Genomic DNA, 6,212 nt, shown 5'->3' with positions numbered 1-6,212 from the left:
ACAGACTGCTCTGTTTCCGTCAGCAACAGATTCAACGGATAACTTTAAGGACATTTAAAACTTTTTGCCAATTGACGATATTTCCCCCTCTCTGTTGACAGAAATTAGGCGTGACTTTTCTTCCCTGCTTCACAGACAACATGCTTCTAGAAAAGAAATTCTTCAAAAGGGGTGATCAGCCCTCCCTGGGATGAGGCCTTTAAAATGCATCAGAATCAGAATGGAAAGATAAGCAAGACTAGAATGATCCATGTGGTACTGGAGTAGAGTTGTAGGCAAAGTAAGAATTCATGTTTATCTTAATATAGACACAGATGGTTACATATGGAAATAGTTATGGATGTCTATCTATAGACTAGTAAACACATTTTTATCTTTGCTCTGTTACCTGGGAAACGACACTCTAATAGCAATAAGCAACACCAAGTACCTGAATCTTGGTTTCTAGAATCATTCTCCCATAACAGGAACCAGGGCTCCCTGGAGAATGCTGATTCCAGGACTGAGGTGGGAAATATACAAGATGACACTGAAGCATCCTGTAGTGCCAGAGAGAAAGGAAGTGCTCACAAAAGAAACACATGGATAGAGAAATGGCAAAGGGGCACAGGACTCAACTGACCGAGTTCCCAATGGCTAAGTGGAAAATTTTGAGTACAGTAAAGTAGTATCGACTATAACCTGAAGTCTAAAACAAGTCCATATTGATATAAATAAATGATTGAATATATTCATAAGTGGATAAGGGACATATCTTCTGTGCAGAACAGTTTTTACGAATCATTTATTTTCGGCTATGCGAGTCTTTGTTGCTATGTGGGCTTTTCTCTAGCTGCATCCAGCGGGGGCTCCTCCCTAGTGCACGGGCTTCTCATCGCAGTGGCTTCTTTTGTTGTGGAGCACAGGCTCTAGGGTGCGTGAGCTCAGTAGGGCTCTAGGGTTCAGGAGCTGCAGCATGGGGCTCGGTGGTTGTGGCTCAGGCTCCAGAGCACAGGCTCAGTAGTTCTGGCTTAGTTGCGCCGCATGTTGAGATCTTCCTGGATTAGGGATCAAACCCATATCTGTTGCATCGGCAGGAGATTCTTTACCACGGAGCCACCAGGGAAGCCCCTGTGCAGAACAATTTAAAAATAGAAATGCATATACAGTCCAGAAATGTTCAAGACAATATCTTGGCATTTTCAGGCAGGAAATATATATATATATATATATATACACATACACACACATATATATAATATGTATTTTTTGTGTTACTTGTCTATGAATATTTTGCTTATAAGAGCTTCAAAAATCTCAGTTTCCATTTTTAAGCATTTAAATTTGAAAATATAAATACATATATATACACATTTATATATACATTTACAAATTTGAAAGCTGTAAAAAATATAAATATATATGCTGTAACACTTCAATCCTGGCAAAGCTGCAAGAAACTTCAGCACAGACATCCATCACTGTGAGCAATATAAGTTCATACATGCCTTTTGGAGAGCACCTTAGCAATATCTGTGAAGAAGTAGAAAAACATTCATACCCTTGAACATGGTAGTTTCTTTCTTTCCTGAAAATTAATCACAAGGAAAATAAATCCCAGAGAAAAGACAGGAGGGAAAGCAAATTGCATTTTGCTGCTATTTTATTCAAATGAACAAAGCTTGAAACTATGTAAATGTTCCACTGAAGTTTACAAAGTGATAGTCACTTGGTGGAATCTTACTTGAGTACTAAACGTATATGAGAAATAACATGGAAAATGCTTATGAGCACTTTCGAGAAAGAAGTATAAAGCAAAACGTGTAAATGTACTACTGTAATTATGACCGAGGTACACACATGGGCTGGAGGTCTGGGAAGCTGAGCAGTTGGACTGTTGGCACCTGGATCCTTTCCATTTGCATCACACACGCAGCCTTTTCTCCTGCCTCCAGGGTCCAACACAGCCTGCTGTATTCCTCACCCACTGAACTCTCAGGCATAGACAGGGCACTCAACTGGTACTTTTGGAAGAAATGTTTCCTTAATGTTGCTATGATGTTCTCCAGTACCACTTTAAAAACTCTCCTAAGTATTTACTGCTGAACCTGGATTCAAACTTGAACAGTGTCTGCCAGTTCCTCAGCCCCACTGAGGCCTAACCAAACCCTCCCACGACTCACACATCCTATTCAAAGTTTCCGTTACTACCACACAGCCACCTACCGGCTTTCTCAAACAAGAGTGCAAGAAAGCCCCTGCGCGCCCTCAGATGAAGCTGAGGATTTTAAAAGGTCAAGCAAGTCAGAAACTAGCGGCTTAAAACAGAAAGGATTTTCCAGGGAGATGCTCGGATCTCCTGTGGAGAAGGCAGGAATCAAGGCAGCGCAAGCCCGGGCCAGTTACTCTCGGTCTGGGGAAAGGGGCGGGGCTAAAGACCTGAACAGTTTGGTGGGAACTAGCGGTGGGACTGCGGCCCCGCCTTCTTTCCACTGCTGCGCGGCGCGCCGGATGGTTCCCGCCCCCAAGCAAGTACACGCGGAGTGCAGGCCGCGGATGTAAAGGTTCTAGGAGGCACAGTAAAAAGAGTGGAAAATTAGTGACATTAATTTTAATAACATATTATTAAAATAGTTTTGCTTAATCCAAAGTCTCCAAAATATCATTTCAGTATGTACTTGATCAAAAAAAAATTTTAACATTCTTTTTTCATACTAAGTCTTTGAAATCCAGCTTACAGCATATCTCAGTGTGGATCAGCCATATGTCAAGTGCTCAACAGTCACATGTGAGCAGAAGCTACCATATCAAGCTGCACAGATCTAGAATTTTTATCTCTCCTTTTCTTTCCTTCTTCCATCCCTTCCCCCTTCCTTCTTTTCACTCCTTCCTCATCCCCCTCCTCTCCCTTCTTTCCTTCCTTCCATCTATACTTCTTTTTAAAAACATACCATTTTTAAGAAATTGAGGCATATGCCTACCTGCCTATAATGCTCACCTAGGCAGAAAATCCTGGAAAGCCTTATTTTTTGGAATTCTCTGCTGTCCAGGGGCTGTTCCCTCCTGCTTGCTGCAGCCGACATGTGAGCAGATACCCTCTTTAGGCTTTTGGCAGCCCCCTTATCAGACTCCCCCGGACACATCCAGCTCCCACGTGCTCACCCTCCATGGTTGTAGGTGAACAAGTTGAGCTGGCTCTCTCCATGAGGAGATGGGGGCAGGCTTATGCAGGCCCTTTCTTCTTTTCTGGCAGAGTCTTCAGCACTTGGCAAGACTTCCCAGGTCTTTTTCGTGACTGGAGTTGCACTTTGCATTGGAAGTTGGCTGCTGGCCAGAGGCTCTTCTAGCCTGGAGAGTCCCTGCATCCATCTCTGGGCCTGAGGGAAACTTTGAGCCCCAAAGCAGAGGGCTCATGGAGTTAATGACAGAGGTTGTCACATGTCCCTTAGCAATCCTGGAAAACCGCTCTGGGAGCTAAGTTCCTGGAGAAGAGATCTGAGAGGAGGACTTTTAAGGGGACAGGAGAGACAGAGAATAGAAAGTCATTTTCTAGGCATAATTTTACCCAAAGTCATTACTTCTTTATTTGCATTTCCTCTCATTATCAAAGTAAACACACAGTTGCAGTTATGCAATGGTTTATGCAGTTGCTATGAGCCCAAAAGCACTTGCGTGGCTGTGTGTGAGTCGGTGCATCCCTGGCTTCCCGCTCTTGGGGCAACAGGAGGCGCTGGGAATTTCTCAAATGTTCACAAGAATGTCGAGAGGGAGTTCTGAGTAATCACAATTCCTTGAACTTCTTGTGGGAAAATAAAGTCCCAATTTCCTTTTAGAGATAACTGTCTTTGAAAGCTGTTTACCATGAGAGTTTTTGTTTATGGTTCAGAGAATGGTCAAAACACACTTCTGTGGAAGGTCCCAGCGAGTAAAAAATCCCACCATGGGGACGCCCTGACCCCCAGCACAGGAGCAAGCTTGAATTATCCAGCTGGGCTCCAACACCTTCTGTATTTCTGATCCAACAGACTCTGGTGCTTTAGCCATGAATGTAATCAGTCTCATACACCGTTGATGTTGGTGTCTCCCCCTGCCTCTGTTCCCTCCTATAGGTATCTCCCTATAGGTATCTCCTAGCTGGATCCTGGGGAACCGAGTGTCAGGGAGACAAGCAGGGTCTGCCTGCCTTGTGGGCCGGTCTGGGAGCCACTCCTCACCCAGGCCTCCCTGCTGAGCCCTCACCCCCACAGGGTGCCTCTGTTCAGGACCACACCCTCTCTGGCTTCTGGTCTCCACCAGCCAGGTTGACACATAGATTAAGTAAAGAGAAGGCAAAAAGAGAAAAGGGAAAGGAAAAGGAAAGAGAGAAAAAAAAAAAGCCATCCCAAGCCATGATGCCTGGGCCCTCTCTCTGAAGGGGCAGAGAACCGTGTTGGCAGCTGCTGTCCAACCCACAGACCCAGCTGAAGGTGGGGAGGATGCCATGGCGCTGTGGAGCCCGCAGGGTGGGGAGCTGCCTGCCCTCTCATCGGGGCAGCTGGACTGTGCTCATCTAGCCTGGACCCTCCGCACCTGTCAGCAAGCTGGCTTTTGTTTGTACGGAGCACAGTGAAAAGAAAAGAAAAGAAAACAAAACAAAAACCCCAAAATCTTTTGAGGGGTCTCAGCCAACACAAATTTGATAATTCCAGCAATAGCCCAGATACAGAGTGATCTCATTCCCTCAAAGGGTGGTGCCAGGCCACCCCTTACCTTGTGCAGAGAGGCTGAGGGACGGCAAGCCCCTGGGGTGCCCGGGCCTCTTTGTCCCCGGCCGACCTCTGTGGAGGTCCAGGCTTCCTCACGAGGACCCCACTAGCCTCACTCCTTTGTGCTCAGAAGCAAGAGAGCAGGGAGCACCTACACGGGAAAGTATGGGCTTTAGGGTTTACATCAGCTTTGCTTCATGGTTTTTCTGTTATTCCTTTAGTCATCTAACAGACACAGAGCTGAACACCGCCCGGTCTTGGCTCTGACAGCCCCTCCCCTGGGCGGCTGGAAAGGCCCATCTCTGGTGTATCCTGGCTTTTCCTCCAGGAGGTGGAGAGCCCTTGCTTTGAAAAGTGCCTACAGAGCAGTTTCGCCCCTCTGTGAATACGAACGAGCCTTGGCAAGTGTGCGGCTGAATCACAGTCTTGGTGACACAGAGCACGTGGCGTCAAATTGCCCAGAAGGATGACTGGCACCCCAGCCTGTGCCTGCCCATCCCAAAGGGGGACCCACTGTCAATACAGAATAAGGGATCCAAAGATTAGCCTTCTGGTTTTCTAAAAGCCAGTTGTTGAGTTTCAAGGCCTTCTCTGTACATGGTGAATTCCTTGAAGGCAGCTGAAGTAACCACTAATTTTTTTTTAACCTACCTAGGTTAAGTGCCTTTTTCTGAGAGGAGTAAATGCCTCTGTGTGTGCCAAGTCGCTCAGTCATGTCTGACTTTTTGCGACCCTATGGACTGTAGCCCACCAGGCTCCTCTGTCCATGGAATTCTCCAGGCAAGAATATTGGAGTGGGTGACCATGCCCTCCTCCAGGGGATTTTCCTGACCCAGGGATCGAACCCACATCTCTTGTCTCCTGCATTGGCAGACAGGTTCTTTACCACTAGTGCCACCTGGGAAACCCAAATTCCTCTGTGGGACTTCTGAACTTGAGGGGAAGGTGAAGAATGTTCTTATGAGGGAGCTGAGTGGGGCAATCAGTTCAAACAGCTGGCTGGGAGCACCTCGATTCCTGACCCTGGAAGCTCATGGCTGACGTGGTGATGGTCTGCCTCAGTCACAGTCATGCCAGCCACAGCCCAGAACTGCTTCCAGCTCCTGACATGCCCTGGGTCTGGTGTGACCCCAGTGGATGTCTGTCTGACCATCCTTGCAGGATGGGGCAGAGGTGGGGGGAGGCAGGGCATCCACTTATATCCACCGAGTCGGCTGGAAGCCAGGCAGCTGGTGGCTTGTCAGTGACAAGCTGAGCCTGACTCATGGCCCTGTCATAGCTCTTGGTGGCAGACTGACCCAGAGAGGAAATTACGCAGCACTCTGTGGCCATGGTAGAGGCAGGGGCTTTTCCAAGTGCATCAACTGGGAAGTAGCCTTCACCCACGCTGGAAGCTCAGGCTTGGGGACCCCCACTAACTTCAGGTTAGTCCTGGTGACCACGGGAGTGAGACGGCCTGTGCAAACCCCTTCCATTGAGCCCTGCTGG

General features: G+C 47.3%; 1 long non-coding RNA gene across 4 annotated transcripts; it reads right to left on the bottom strand.

Annotated features, from left to right (window-relative positions):
* Positions 1 to 755: 755 nt before the first annotated feature.
* Positions 756 to 4,927, bottom strand: LOC139038721 (uncharacterized). Of its 4 annotated transcripts, none has more exons than XR_011491818.1 (4): positions 4,729 to 4,927; positions 2,978 to 3,486; positions 1,840 to 2,546; positions 756 to 1,567 (listed from the first exon to the last, which is right to left on the bottom strand). It is a non-coding gene; the product is annotated as an uncharacterized lncRNA (long non-coding RNA). The 4 variants fall into 4 exon arrangements; XR_011491819.1 differs by having other exon boundaries at positions 2,206 to 2,546; XR_011491817.1 differs by having other exon boundaries at positions 756 to 2,546.
* Between the last annotated feature and the right edge of the window lie 1,285 nt (positions 4,928 to 6,212).

Source organism: Odocoileus virginianus, chromosome 16, assembly GCF_023699985.2.
Source record: "Odocoileus virginianus isolate 20LAN1187 ecotype Illinois chromosome 16, Ovbor_1.2, whole genome shotgun sequence".
Taxonomy (NCBI): domain Eukaryota; kingdom Metazoa; phylum Chordata; class Mammalia; order Artiodactyla; family Cervidae; genus Odocoileus; species Odocoileus virginianus.
The sequence above is the reverse complement of the archived record's forward strand: the minus strand, read 5'-3'. Positions and strand labels throughout refer to the sequence as shown.